Genomic DNA, 15314 nt, shown 5'->3' on the forward strand with positions numbered 1-15314 from the left:
AGCTATATTTATTAATCAGTTGATATTATTTCTCTATTCTGTTCCATATTTGATCTCGATTTCTTCAGTTTTTCCATCTTGTGTTTCTGTGTTTATTTATAAGCTGTGTCAAATCCCTTTTGTTGGGAAAATGATGCAAATGTGCATGTGCCTTTGTGTGGATCTGTGTGGATCCACAAAAATACCTGCACGCGCCTCTTTGCTCTTCAGTCTTTAGCCTTTGAACTCCAGCCAGCGCAAAGGAATAGAAGCATTGCTGGCGTTTACTTCAATTAGAGCCAGCCAAGACAAGCGGGCACAGCGAATGTCTGTTTTCCCCATCTCTGACTCCAAGGGCAGTTCATCACAGGATTCAAGCCCAACCTCACCCTGTGTAGAATAAGGGCCTTTTCTCTTTTGTGAGCTTTAGGGTCCTAAATCTGACTTCCTTGGAAGGGAGTACAGTTTTCATCTGCCAAGGGTAACCGAAGCCGTTGCATCTGTTATGCTGATCCATCCAGAACCCTTGCCAGATCTAGTATGCTGATCAATTACGCTGACCTGATCATACTAACATGAGCGTGAGGATGCCTAGAGCCAAAGGCTGGAAACCAAAGCAATAGCAAACCAAAATGAACCAGGACTTATTCTATTAGAGAGAATATTCCATTTGCTCCAATAATGAGAACTCAGTCGAGATTGGTTAATTCAATTCTGCCCATCTTATCAGATTTATTTTTAATGAAACCGAACAATAGTTTCATTTGTTATGTTATTAGTTTTCCCAGTAGAAGCAACGAGACTCTAACGTTGAAAGGGAAGCAGACAAGCTTTGCCCAGTGTCTTTGGCTTATCAGGGATGTGAGCCAGTTTGGATATTACACAGTGAAATGCTTCTGTCCTCTTCTGGGTCTGCTGTCTTGCTCATGGGACTTAGAGCTGTGAGGCCATCTTTTCTCTTCTGTAACCTCTGTGTGCCTCATCTAATCTCATCATTCCCTTGTTAATAAACCTGCCAGGGCTCCTGATGGCCACATTTCCAACAGTTGCTAGCTGAGTGACATTGGCAGAGTGGCTTAACCTCTGTAAACCTAATTTATTTATTCTTCATTTGCAAAGTGGTGACAATATAAATCACTCCAGAGCCTTCTCATAAGAATTCAATTCAATAGTGTCTTACAAAGGTGTAATATTTGGTATGTAGTACGTGCTCAATAAATGTTGGTGTCATCTTATTTCTTTGTGTGTCCATCTACCTCAGGACATAATTCACTCCTTCAGGGGCAGAAACTACATTTGGGATGCCTGATTCTTTTTTTTTTTTTTTTTTGTGGTACGCGGGCCTCTCACTGTTGTGGCCTCTCCCGTTGCGGAGCACAGGCTCCGGACGCGCAGGCTCAGCGGCCATGGCTCACGGGCCCAGCCGCTCCGTGGCATGTGGGATCCTCCCAGACCGGGGAACGAACCCGTGTCCCCTGCATCGGCAGGCGGACTCTCAACCACTGCACCACCAGGGAAGCCCATGGGATGCCTCATTCTTATGTGCCTGTCTTGACTTGCTCAAAGCACTGAATAAATACTTGCTTAGTTGAGCTGACTGCTGTGTCCCCAAATGTGGAGTTCCAATCCTCAGCCTACTTTATTGTTTTTCTTTGCCTCTGAAACTTCTAGAATCACTTTCTGTTGCATTTTTGTGATGTCCACCCTGATGAAAAAAACCAAACAAAATGAAAGTCTACCATACTTAGTTCAAACCTCAATGTTAAGGTAAATGATAGTCGTCTTACATTGGCTTCCCTTCTCTCCCTGGGCAAGTGACTTATTGAGTGAAGGAACGCAGAGAAACTTACAAAAGGATGAGGGAAGGAGAATAGGGGAAGGCAGAAGGCTAGACAGAGATGGGGTTTCTGGAGAAGCCTAGCCACAACTGATCCCACAAGGATCTCTGGACTGTTGGTTGTACCAGCAAGTTTTCCCACCACCAGGAAAGGGGACTGGGCTGACAGACACACACATCACTTAGACATTGCGTGAGCATCACTCCGGTGGGAAAGTGTGCACAGTCCTCTAAGCATCCTCAAGGTGGTGGCTCCTGCCAGTGAAGTTCATTTTGCAGGGAAGGGTACAGCTCTGAGTGACGAGCAGCAAAAACCTGCAGAAGCTGGGGTGTGGGGCTGTGACCTGGTAAGAAGGAATGTAAGCCTCGTCCATAATATATGCTACCAGAGCCAAGGAAGACGTTGGGTCTGGAATATATATAAGAGGCTTTTGGTCCAGCAACTCAAAACTTCCCAGAAACAGTGCAGCCTCAGGCCGGGAGCCAAGCGATGCTTGGAAACAGCTTGGTGACATTCAAGAGGTGAGTCATTTATTATTTCTTAGAGAAAAAAAAAAAAGGATTTTGGCAGTGCAGCTCTGATACCTTAACCCCATCCCCATTTTCATTTTGAACATGCTTAATTGGAGTGTTGCACAATTACTTGCATGTCTATTCCAATATGGTGTTTACTTACAAAGCACTGTGGGCCATGTCAGCAATTAGCCATTTTCTCTGACGCCTGTCGCAGTGCTAATTACAAGCGGACGCAGAATACTTTTTCTGACAAAGACACGGGAGCGTGGCACAAAGGTTTCTCCAACATCTCTGCATGTTCCCTTCATCTGGATCGAGCTCTGGTTGGCTTCCATAAAGCCGATGCGACTGCTCAAAAGAAGGTTTGCCAGGAATCAGACAAAGACGGTATAAGTTTCTAACCATGGTCCAATTGTATTGTCATGTCAGGGGCCCCACTCCCAGACTGTGTTTCTGGCCCTGGAGATTCTGAAAAGTCAGACCTGTGAGCAGTAAATCACAGAGCTGGAAATCCTCTGTTTCCTTGCAGGTCCTGCCAAACAATTATACAGTGAAATGTTCTAATTGTACTCTGATTTTAATGTTAATACCCATTTTCATAATTTCTCTGGATCTTTAAGAGGCTGTTTAATACTTGCCAAAGAAGCAAATCAACTAGAAGGAACACCCACAGATGGCTCAGGTTTCCCATTAAGCCGGAGCACCAAGATCGGCTTTGTTTCACGTTTGGTTTGGGCAGCCGAACTGTTCACAAAGAAGCCGGCCTGAAAGCTTGCCCAGCTCTCCAAAGGGCCACCTTGAAACCAAGTCATCCCGAGTGAGTGAATAACAAAGGGGAGCAAAGTGGAATGTCTTCTAATTGGTCAAATGCAGGCCTCTGGGGCTCAGTTCCTACCTCCAGGGCCTCCCCCTTTATGCCCCAGGATGGCTCCGACCGCCATATACGGGTGCATTTCTTCAAACTTCGAGGCTCAGAAACTCTTCACTGAAGGCCCCCAAGCCTCTACCGAGGCAAGAGCTGAATGGAATTGTGGGTGTATCTTCCTAGCACTGGCACGAGGCCAGTTCTCAGTGAGGGCCCAGAAATGAAGCACAGAGTGGGAGTTTCTACCCAACAGGGACGCCCCTTCGTTTAATCTCAGTAACCTGCGCTTCTGTCAGTAGGAAAACATCACCTCATCACGGTCTGCTTGCCTTCTCCCCCACTGGATGTAGAAGTCCCAAAGAGTGTACCTGAGCCCTCTGGTTCTCTTTCATGGCATGTAATACTTCCCTGATTCTTTATTGGTAAAAAATATCTGGATTGGCAGAAGCCTAATTTTATCTGCATTCAGTTAAAAGAAAGGCTGAGTGGTTCATGTAATAATGGGAACCATGATAGGAAACAGAATAGAATGGGATCAATATTCTCTCTTCTTTTTTCATCCTTCACCTTTCTATGTATGAGCACTTGACCTCTCAAATAATAATAGCTTTATCCTTGGGCTGGAACGATGGCTGCTATAGCTCTGGGCTCTCAGCTGCGTAGTTTTCAGAAGAAAAGGGAAGGACCCTCTTTCTACGCTCCAGCTCCCAAAACCCCAGGAAAGGACCGTGAGGCCCACATTTCAGTCACATGACCACCTCTGGACCAATCACTGGGGTCCAGCATATGGAGCATTCTGATTGGCCAGTTTGCATCAGGTGTCTGCACTTGGGTGAGGTGGTGGGGGCCTGCTGCTCCATTTGACCCTGTGACAGAGCCCTCCCCGCGGAGAAGGGGAGGAGGCAGCACAAACGCAGTCGCTGGGGAACATTTGTGAGCCGAGCTGTCGTCCCCATCACAGTTTCTACTACACATGTCCAGCACAATTTCTAATTCTTATTTTTACATTTATTTAATGCCTGTCTCTACCATCAGACAGAAAGCTGGTTCTCACCGTAGACAACCTAGCTTGTGCAAAATGAACACTTATTAGGTGAACATATGACTTAATCTCAATAGCTTCATCTTAGGGACTTGGGGAAAAAGAAGATGAAATTCCTAGAAATCCTCAGGAATTTCCCATAAGTCGTTCTATACTTTTTATAACGCTATTATGTGTTTTTTAAAAACAATAACAGATGACCATCATGATAAAAAGTGGATAATTTTTTTTCACCGATAGGGTTATAGGAGATGGCTTAGAGGTTTTCTGTAACAAAAATGCATTATCATGCATTTTTAGGAACTGATATATTGTGACAAGGTTAGATATTTCAATAATATGTAAGAGTTCCTGATACAGACATTTCATCATAGAAATCGTCAGCAAAAATAAATTTCAAATAAGAATCACTTTTAGCTCTTCTTCTCCGGAAAGACACCAAATGGATGATGTCAGTGCTGCCGATGGGCCCGGAGGCCCCGGGGGCCCTGGAATGGGAGGCAGCGGTGGCTTCCATGGAGGCTTTGTCAGCGGCGTCCGGGGCCAGGGCTGAAAGCCACGGAGCTCGCGGAGGTGAGGCCGAGGGCAAGGAGTGGCTCCCCATCACTAAGCTGGGCCGCCTGGTCAAGGACATGAAGATCAAGTCCCTGGAGGAGATCTGTCTCTTGTCTCTGCACATCAAAGAACCTGAGATCGTTGACGTTTGCTTGGGGGCATCCCTCAAGGATGAGGTTTTGAAGATCACTCCTGTGCAAAAGCAGGCCCGTGCTGGCCAGCGGACCGGGTTCAAGGCATTTGTCGCCGTTGGGGATTACAACGGACATGTTGGTTTGGGTGTCGAGTGCTCTAAGGAGGTAGCCACTGCCATCCGTGGGGCCGTCATTCAGGCCAAGCTCTCCATTGTCCCCGTGCGGCAAGGCTCCTGGGGGAACAAGCTTGGCAAGCCCCGTACCGTCCCTTGCAAGGTGACTGGCCGCCGTGGCTCTGTGCTGGTGCGCCTCATGCCTGCCCCCAGGGGCCCTGGCATCGTTTCAGCCCCTGTGCCCAAGAAGCTACTGATAATGGCTGGAATTGACAGCCGCTACACCTCTGCCAGGGGCTGCACCGCCACGCTGGGCAACTTCGCCAAGACCACTTTCGATGCCATTTCCAAGACCTACAGTTATCTCACTCCTGATCTCTGGAAAGAGACGGTGTTCACCAAGTCTCCGTATCAGGAATTCACTGACCATCTTGTAAAGACCCACATCAGAGTTTCCATGCAGAGGACCGAGGCTCCAGCTGTAGCCACAACATAGTTTTCTATGAGAAAAATAAAGTGAATGAAGCCAGTTTAAAAAAAAAATCACTTTTAAAATGGAGAGATAATTCCTCAGATGTTTAATATTTTAAAATTATCATTCTTAAGTTGAAACTTTAAAGCGCAAGACGTTCAGTGCCCAATCCAATATCCTGATCTTTCTTTTGTGACAAAATGGTCCAGACGTGGAAAAATGCCTTTCCTTTTGTATTGTCATTGGTCGAATTGTTAAGGAAGAGACCAAACACATCTTGGGTTGGTTTTAACACCCAAAGTTGGGTGTTAGGGCTCATGTTGTTTCATATATGTGCCCCTTCCCTTTTTTAAAAAAAAATTATTTTATTTTATTTGTATTCTTGGGTGCATTGGGTCTTTGTTACTGCGCGTGGGCCTTCTCTAGTTGTGGCGAGCGGGGGCTACTCTTCATTGCGGTGTGCAGGCTTTTCACTGCGGTGGCTTCTCTTGTTGTGGAGCACGGGCCCTAGGTGCGCGGGCTTCAGTAGTTGTGGCTCACGGGCTCTAGAGCGCAGGCTCAGTAGTTGTGGTGCACAGGCTTAGTGGTTCTGCGGCATGTGGGGATCTTCCCAGACCAGGGCTCGAACCTGTGTCCCCTGCACTGGCAGGCGGATTCTTAACAAATGCGCCACCAGGGAAGCCCGCCCCTTCCCTTCTTAGAGATAAATCATCCTATCTATCTATCATCTATCTATCTATCTATATCTATCTATCATCTATCCATATCTATTTTTCTGTCTTTCTATCGCTATATATCTATCCAAGTATGTTTTGTCTTACAAACCTCTGTAGCCTACAGTGAATAATCAAACCCTGGAATACACAAGTGCACATTATTGGATAGTATTTGAATAATGCAGTGATTATAGCTCCTAGCAAGATTCACAGCCCTACGAAGAATTACACGTTGAAATGGACTATTTAACGACTTATTTTGCTTCCAAAATTTGCTATTTCTTGGAACACCACTCATAGTATTTGCATATGCTATGCATGTAAACTCATTAGTGCTTATTTTACTTTCAAGAATGACTTACCACGAGCAGCAGAAAGGGCCATGAACACACCCTTGTAACGGGGCAAGAACAGCCAGCAAGACTGACTGACTTGTTCATAACCTCTTTTCTCCTATGCGTTCCTGTCCACGTTCCAGAAAGTTTACTCTTTGATTTTACATGTCAGTGTTTCCTGCTCTTGCTGTTCACCAATGTCAGTGGATCCTTCAGTAATGTCTCTATGCCAGGAAGTTATTCCCACATGGAAACCCTAAGCCATGCATGGCACGGGACCGACAGCAGTGGACCGAAGTACGTCCTTGAGACTAACTACATCAGATTCCATATAGCTCATGCCTCCTACGTGATAAGCGCCCAATGCTTATGGTAGGTGACATTGTATAAATTTTGCAAATAGGGAAATTGAGGCTCACAGGAAACTTGCCCAAGGTCACAAAGCTATAGAATGACAGAATTGGGTTCAATACTTTATTACACTACCTGTCATCCCTTCAAGCATCGGTATTTATATTTCCTTAAATTTCTATGTTTTTATTTCTGTCTGGAGTGCATGAATGCTTATTTCTTTTGGCAGTGCTACCACTGCTATTATTATGTATTTTTAGATTATTTAGGGAATGCTTAAAATGCACGGTGCCAAATATTTTCTACATTCACATGTAGAAAATGTAATCCTTCCAATAGCAGTCTGATGCCAGAACTCTTATTATCTCCATTTAACCAAAGAGGAAACTGAGGCTCTGAGATGCCTTCCCAAAGTCTCTTGATAAGTTACAAAGCTGATTAACGAAAGCAGTTCTGTCTCATTCCAAATCTTATGTTCTTTTTTTAAAATATATAAATTTATTTATTTTGGCTGCGTTGGGTCTTCGTTGCTGCTCGCGGGCTTTCTCTACTTGCGGTGAGCAGGGGCTACTCTTGGTTGCAGTACTCAGGCTTCTCAGGCTTCTCATTGCAGTGGCTTCTCTTGTTGCAGAGCATGGACTCTAAGCGCGTGGGCTTCAGTAGTTGTGGCTCCTGGGCTCTAGAGCGCAGGCTCAGTAGTTGTGGCGCACAGACTTAGTTGCTCCGTGGCATGTGGGATCTTCCTGGACCGGGGCTCGAACCCGTGTCCGCTGCATTGGCAGGCAGATTCTTAACCACTGCACCACCAGGGAAACCCCCAAATCTTACGTTCTTAAACACAACAACACATCACTTCCTGCAATCAGGAAATGATACCAGCTGTATCCTGGAAGTAGGTGGAGTGACATTTGACTCAGAGAAGGGGACTTCTGTAAGCTTCCAGGTGTGAGATTTGCGGTGGGGATGGTGGCCTGGGGGAGTGAATGCAGTGAATGGCCAAATGGTCCTGGGATGCTAGAGCTGGGAGGTCTTCTAGAGACCATGTAGGTTACGGGACAGAGGGGGAGGCCAAGGCATTCAGGACTGCAGAAGCTAAGAATGTTTTAGCCCTCTGTGCTAGGCGGCTCTGAGCACTTCCCAGAAATTTACTCATGTAACCCTCACAACAGTCTCAGTTACAAATGAGAAAACTAGGCACAGGGAGATTAACTAGCTTGTCCAAAGTCATTCAACAAGGATGTGACAAAGAAATGCGGGAACTAGTGTCTCTGCCCTGTCCAGCCCCATCTCTGGGGTCTTCTTCCCTCTGTGTGCCTTGAGTGCGGGGTGGAGTTCTACTGCAAAGGACGATTCTTGACAATCCAGCTGCCTGATCAACTTATTTTTAGGGGAAGGGAGGAGTAGGGAATGATTAGTGACCTTAGTTCTTTCTCTTACAGATTCTTAAACTCAAGTCGCGAGTATTTGCCCTGAATGGGCTGGGGGTTTGGTGGGCACAAAAATTTCACTTAGGACATTTATTTTTCTTGGAGAGATTGTGAGGGCAGGTGACAGACTCATTTCTACAATCCCAGGTTAAAACTAAAATCTGAAGCAAATGTTCACCCTAGTGCCAGACACCTAAAGTGCTTTTAGACCCAGAGACACAAGCATATCATTGTGCTATTATTTGCAGAAGTGGTCAGCTCAGCTGTGAAGGGATTGTTTCATTCAGTTCTGTTTAAAATCACGTAGGCAGGAACTAAAAAAGCATTTGGCTCAGGGAGAGAGGACTTTTAGTAATTTACACCCTTCCATTATTATAAGGCTCGTGTGTGTGTGTGTGTGTGTGTGTGTGTGTGTGTGTGTGCTGTATATACATCACATTCCTTTTGGCAAGTAATGCATTTAATTAATCTACGTGGAGTTTTAGTACAACATAGTTGATTAGCATAGTAGACACAGTGCCTTTTTAATATAACAAATCTACTGAGAAATATCCTTAGCTAATGAGCTGCATCATTTTGGGAAAGTTTGTCTTATAACTAATGTATGAAAATAACACTGTATTTTTTATGGTGCATGCTCAGAGCCAAATAAGTCATCCTGGGTATGAATAGAGTTCTAAATCTTCTACAATCTGTACCCGCCCCCCCCAGTCTATTTTTTTTTTTAACGTTTATGGGTTGATTTCTCTTCTATATGATTTCTTGGCAAAGAGGTAGAGCCAGAACAGACTCATCAACTTTCAGTAAAGGTTTTTTATAGGTCATCTGAAGGCAGAAGGAATATTTACGACAGACAAGTTATGTGAATTGTCTTCAACCCCTTTGTACATTTGGGGAAGAGTTCACTTATATTCCAGCAAGAGTACCCACTGATGGGTACAACTTCTAGCCCTCTTCCCAGACTAGTAAAGGATGACTCTGCCAGCTTCAAAAGGGAATCTCTTTCACTACAGTCCCATCACAGAAATGACATTCTGACCTTGTGACTTTAGTCTTCCTTGACTTATGCTGTGGTTACATCCTGTAAGTTGAAAATCTCAAAAGTCAAAAATGCATTTAAGGGACTTCCCTGGGATCCCACATGCCACTAAGCCTGTGCGTCACAACTACTGAGCCCGCGCACCACAACTACTGAAGCCCGCGCGCCTAGAGCCTGTGCTCCGCAACAAGAGAAGCCACCGCAATGAGAAGAAGCCTGCGCACCGCAACAAAGAGTAGCCCCTGCTCGCCGCAACTAGAGAAAGCCCGCGTGCGGCAACGGAGACCCAGTGCAGCCAAAAATAAATAAAAATAAATAAATCTATAGAAATTATTTTAAAGAAAAGAATGTATGCATAAAAGTGGTTAGTATAGAGAATTAAAAAAAATACATTTAATACACCTAACCTACTGAACACCATAGCTAGCCTACCATAGCCATGCTCAGAACACTTACATTAGCCTACAGTTGGGCAAAGTCATCTAACACAAAGCCTACTTTGTAATAAAGTGTTGACTATCTCATGGAACTTACTGAATGCTGTACTGAAAGTGGAAACCAGAATGGTTGTATGGGTACAGCATGGTTGTAAGGGTAGTGGTTGTTTACCCTTGAGATCTCGTGGCTGACTGGAAGCTGGGGCTCACTGCCACTGCCCAGCATCACACGAGAAAATCGGACTGCATGTTGCTAGCTGGGGAAAAGATCAAAATTCAAAATTTGAAATATGATTTCTACTGAATGCACATTGCTTTTGCACCATCATAAAGTCGAAACATGCTGGGTCTAACCACTGTAAGTTGGGGACTGTATTTCATTATTCTAAGCACCAACCACATTGTTCAGACCTTCAGCTAGAATAAGAGATGAGAATGTGAACCAATGCTCAGAAATTCCATTTTGATTCTTCTGAGGGTTGATGACCTGTAGAACATTGAAATGCCTCTTAAAAATATACCAAGGTCTTTTTTTTGAAGTATAATTTATACACAATGAAATGCACAGTGTGTGATCATACAGATCAACCACATTTGACAAATTCACATACCTGTATAACCCATATGCCTATAAAGATATAAATATGCTCATCCTTCCAGAAGCTCTCATATTTGTTTTAATTTGCATTTCTCTCGTAACTAATGATGTTCAACACTCTCTCTTGAGTTGATTGAACTTTGGTATACCTTCTTTTGTGACGTATATGATTAAATCTATTGCCCATTTTTAAAAATTGGGTTGTATGAGCTTTTTCTTTTTAATGTATTCAGCATGTAAGCTCTTTGTCACATATATATATATATTTTTTAATTTTTTTAAATTAATTAATTTATTTTTGTCTGTGTTGGGTCTTCGTTTCTGCGCAACGGCTTTCTCTAGTTGTGGTGAGCAGGGGCCACTCTTCATCGCGGTGCGCAGGCCTCTCACTGTCGTGGCCTCTCTTGTTGCGGAGCACAGGCTCCAGACGCGCAGGCTCAGTAGTTGTGGCTCATGGGCCCAGTTGCTCCGCTGCATGTGGGATCTTCCCAGACCAGGGCTCGAACCCGTGTCCCCTGCATTAGCAGGCGGACTCTCAACCACTGCGCCACCAGGGAAGCCCTGTCACATATATTTATTATGAATATTTTATCCCAGTCAACATTTTGCCTATTTATGATATGTTTAGCACCCTTTGATAAACAGACATTTAAAATTTTGATCAGGTTCTGTTTTTTTTCTTTTATAGTTAGTATTTCTGTGTTCTAAGAAATCATTGCTTACTGCAAGGTCATGAAGATATTCTCTTATGTTTTCTTCTAGAATATTGTTTTAGCTTTTGGGATAAGTCTGTGATCTAGCTCAACCAATAAGAGTGGGGGAGTGGTGAAGATTTTTGTTTTGTTTAATATCAGGGGTTGTTGAAAACACTCTTATTGATTGCTTTGTCACCTGTGTCAAAAACCATTTGTTCACATATGTATTTTTAGACTTTCTGTTCTATTCTACTGGTCTGTATGTCTATCCTCTTACTGTCAATTTATGGTAGATCTTGAATCCAATTAGAGTATATCCTTTAACTTTTTTTCCTCTAAATTGTTCTTATTCAAAATTGTTCAAGCTCTTCTTAGTCTTTCGCATTTCAATATACATTTAGAATCATCATGTCAGTTTCTACAAAATGTTTTTATGGATATTGAAAAATATTATGCTGGATCTGTAAATAAATGCAGAAACAATTGACATCTTAGTACTATTGAGTCTTTTAATACATGAGCATTGCATAGTTTCCATATTTTAAGTCTTCTATAATCCTTCTTAGCAATATCTTACAGTTTTCGGTGCATGTCTTTTGTTAAGTTTATAAGTATTTTATATTTTGCATGATTTTGTAAATGGTATTTTTCCCAATTGTTCTTTGCTAGTTTTCAGAGATACAATTGATTTTTGTATATTAATTTTACCTTTTACAACTTGCTAAATTTACTTGTTTATTCTAGAATTTATTTATTTTTTTTGTAGAATCCTTTAGGTGTTTTTACATGTAAAATCCTGTCATCTGTGAGTAGAGTTTTATTTCTTCCTTTCAAACTTTATAACTTTTGTTTTATTTTATTTTATTACACTTGTTAGGACCGCTAATGCAATATTGAATAGAAGTGATGAAAGCAGACATCCTTTTTTATTTTTGGCCTAATCTTTGGAAGGAAGCATTGAATTTTCACTGTAACTTCAATATTAGTTGCAGATTTTTTGGGTGAGGTATTTGTTATCATTTATCAAGTCACACAAGCTACCAAGATTGCCAGTACAAATGTTGACATAGTTGCTTGAGAAATGCAGGGACTCCAGAAGGCAGTTTCCCATCATCGGCCGACATTGGACAACCTCCTGGCATCTACGGGAGGCACACGCAACGTCATCAGTGATGATTGCTTTGCGTACATTCCCAGAAAACTTTCTGGTATCTTTTTGTTGAATCAAACCATCTGTGAAGCCAACCAGAACATTTGTCAAATGAACAACATGGTCTTGGCTTCTTGGACTCATGGATCAGCTTTAGGTGGCTGAGGATGGGGTATTTTTTCCTGGTTAGTCCCAAGAGGGCTACAGTCCTGGATGTGCATTTTTTCCCCCAAGGGCTAGGGATCTTTTTTTTTTTCTTTTCCTCCTGCTAGAAATAGCCCTCATCAAGTGTATTCCATCATGATTAATTAAGATCAACAGTATTGCCCTGTCCAAACAGATGGTGCAAGCTATGATTAAGGAGTTAAAGATCAAAGAACAAACAGCCCCTTCAACCAACTCTGGTCTGTTCCTGAGTCCTATACACCCCTGTAACCTTGTTTTCTCTCCTAACCCATTTAGTCAACAATGAAAGGTGTTAAACTTAACCAAGAGGAGAACTGTAAAACAAAATAGGCACAATAGAGCATTCCCCTTGACTTTGACCCTTGAATCTTTTCTCCTCCCTATTTTTTCCACCTCTCCTCTTCCTGAACTTGACTGACAGATCTCAAGGCTTGCAATCTCTTTAATGCACTGCTGGATAGTTATCAGAATGGGATCACTAACACTCCTGCACAAGAGGCATGATAAAATAGAAAAATCTCTAACTTTTCCAACCATACCTTTACAGAAGTTAAAGGTGAAAACTGTTACATGTCCAATCTGTTCCTGAAGTCATGTACCCCTCCCTTGTCCTCACCCTATAGAATTCCAACCTCGCCTTGAGTTACCAAGTTCAGATGGTCCCTGAAGCATATTAGCCAAGTCAAGTCTTTTGCTCTATTTGAGTCACTTAAGCTATTTTCTTTTTAATAGTTCAAAGTTGAGAATTTAACAGTGTGTAAGAATTTACCCTGTAGGCAAAAGAAATTGGGCATATGGGTGAAAGTAAGCCTTGGAGTATTTGGTGAATTAAGTTATTTGGTACAACTGAATCCTGGAACTCATGAGAGGGGAAGAAGGGGTTAAATGGGGCCAGGTTATTAAGAGGCATGAGTACCATATCGGACTTTTAATTGTAGGTGCTTCATTAAAAATTATTGAATGAATGAATATTTATAAGACAAAGACTGGAGAGTGTCACCTGGAATAACTTATAATGTTCCTTTGGAAGAAATCTTAGTCACCAAGAGCTTTGCTTATTTAATTAATTTACTTGCATATTTCTTTATTTTATTCTTAATAGCTAATTTAGATTTGAGAAAATGCTCAAGACATTAGAAGCCGGACACAGTGTCCAGTTTGAGTTTGGTTTGTAGAATATGGCAACTGGTTGGACTGTAGGAGTTTGGGAAATTATTGAGATTGAGTTTCAGTTCAGTCATATCTACTTTGTGTGAGAAATCTCTCAATCTCGCTCAACACACACACATTTTTGGTCATATTTATCCATCAGTAAAATAGAAGATATCTTTGGGCAATTCGAAGTAATTTGGAAAATGTGTGCTTCTTATTCTTAATTTTGACTCAGGTCTCTATCAAAGTCTCATCAAAATGGGTTCTGAGAAGTAGATTCTTTTTTTCCCCACTTTAAAAAAAATTCTTTTCCATGATGGTTTATTACAGGATACTGAATATAGTTCCCTGTGCTATACAGCAGGACCTTGTTGTTCATTTATTATATGTATACCAGTTTACAGCCGCTAACCCCAAACTCCCCATCCAATCCTCCTCCACCCCCTTCCCCTTGGCAACCACCCGTCTGTTCTCTATGTCTGTGAGTCTGTTTTTATTTCAAACATAGGTTCATTTGTGTCATATTTAGATTCCGTATATGAGTGACATCATATGGTATTTGTTTTTCTCTTTCTGACTTACTTCACTTAGTATGATCATCTCCATGTCCATCCATGTAGCTGCAAATGGCATTACTTCATTCTTTTTTATGGCTGAGTAGGATTCCATTGTATATACGTACCACATCTTTATCCATTCTTCTGTCAGTGGACACTTAGGTTGTTTCCATGTCTTGGCTATTGTAAATAGTGCTGCTATGAACATAGGGGTGCATGTATCTTTTTGAATTATAGTTTTGTCTGGATATATGCCCAGGAGTGGGATTGCTGGATCATATGGCAACTCTAGTTTTAGTTTTTTGAGGGACCTCCATACTGTTCTCTATAGTGGCTGCACCAATGTACATTCCCACCAACAGTATAGGAGCGTTCTCTCTCTGAGAAGTGGATTCTTATATCATGTGAGTTCTCCTGAGACTTTTTTCTCTCCCCTGATAATAATAACGGCTAAAGAATACAGTTTTGTGTCAAGCACAACCTACCTTTCCCTAGGCAGGGTCTCATTTCTTTCTCTAAACAACCTTATGAGATATGTTTCATTGCTCTGCCCATTTTTCAGATAAGGAAACTGAGTTTCATAGAGGCAAGTGGCAGATCAGATGTGTTGAGTTTATGTAAATTATTTTTATCCTCATTGGTCAGCTGGGCATTAAGCAGTCAGTGTCATCTGGGGCATCAGTCAAGGAGAGAGGTTCAGAAAAATGTATGGCCCTGGGATTTAAGGAGAGTGCCTCAAGGTGAGACATGAAAGTGGTACAAGAGACACGCATAGCTCTTCAAGTTTACGGTGTTTTCCTCTGTCCACACTCCCACCTACCTAACCCACACTACATCTCAAATACTCTCATTCTCAAGCAGAGACATGGATTTGATTACATTGGTTCTGAAATGCCCCCAGGCTTTCAATGAAGTCTTCCTTTTTCTTTTTTTTTCAGCAACAATATATACATTTTTTTTCTTTTTCCCCGTTACATTTGGAAATCTGTCAGTAGAGAAACATTGTCCCAGTGGAGAGCCATGCCAGGGAGTCAGAAAAATGTACATATCTGTTGAGTTAGATCACTCAAAAGTCCTGAACCTGCCCTTTCCCCCTCTGAAGGCAGGAATGTCAAGACCATCTTCTCCCTGCAGGAGCCCTTTCCCCCCAAACCCACC

The 15314-nt window shown here is 42.5% G+C and overlaps 1 pseudogene; it reads left to right on the forward strand.

The window, feature by feature from the left end:
- Positions 1–4275: 4275 nt before the first annotated feature.
- Positions 4276–5537, forward strand: LOC111163513 (small ribosomal subunit protein uS5 pseudogene; annotated as a pseudogene).
- The last annotated feature ends 9777 nt before the right edge of the window (positions 5538–15314 follow it).

Source organism: Delphinapterus leucas, chromosome 15, assembly GCF_059928025.1.
Source record: "Delphinapterus leucas isolate spDelLeu-1000000601 "Yukka" chromosome 15, BTC_Dleu_Yukka2, whole genome shotgun sequence".
NCBI classification, from domain to species: domain Eukaryota; kingdom Metazoa; phylum Chordata; class Mammalia; order Artiodactyla; family Monodontidae; genus Delphinapterus; species Delphinapterus leucas.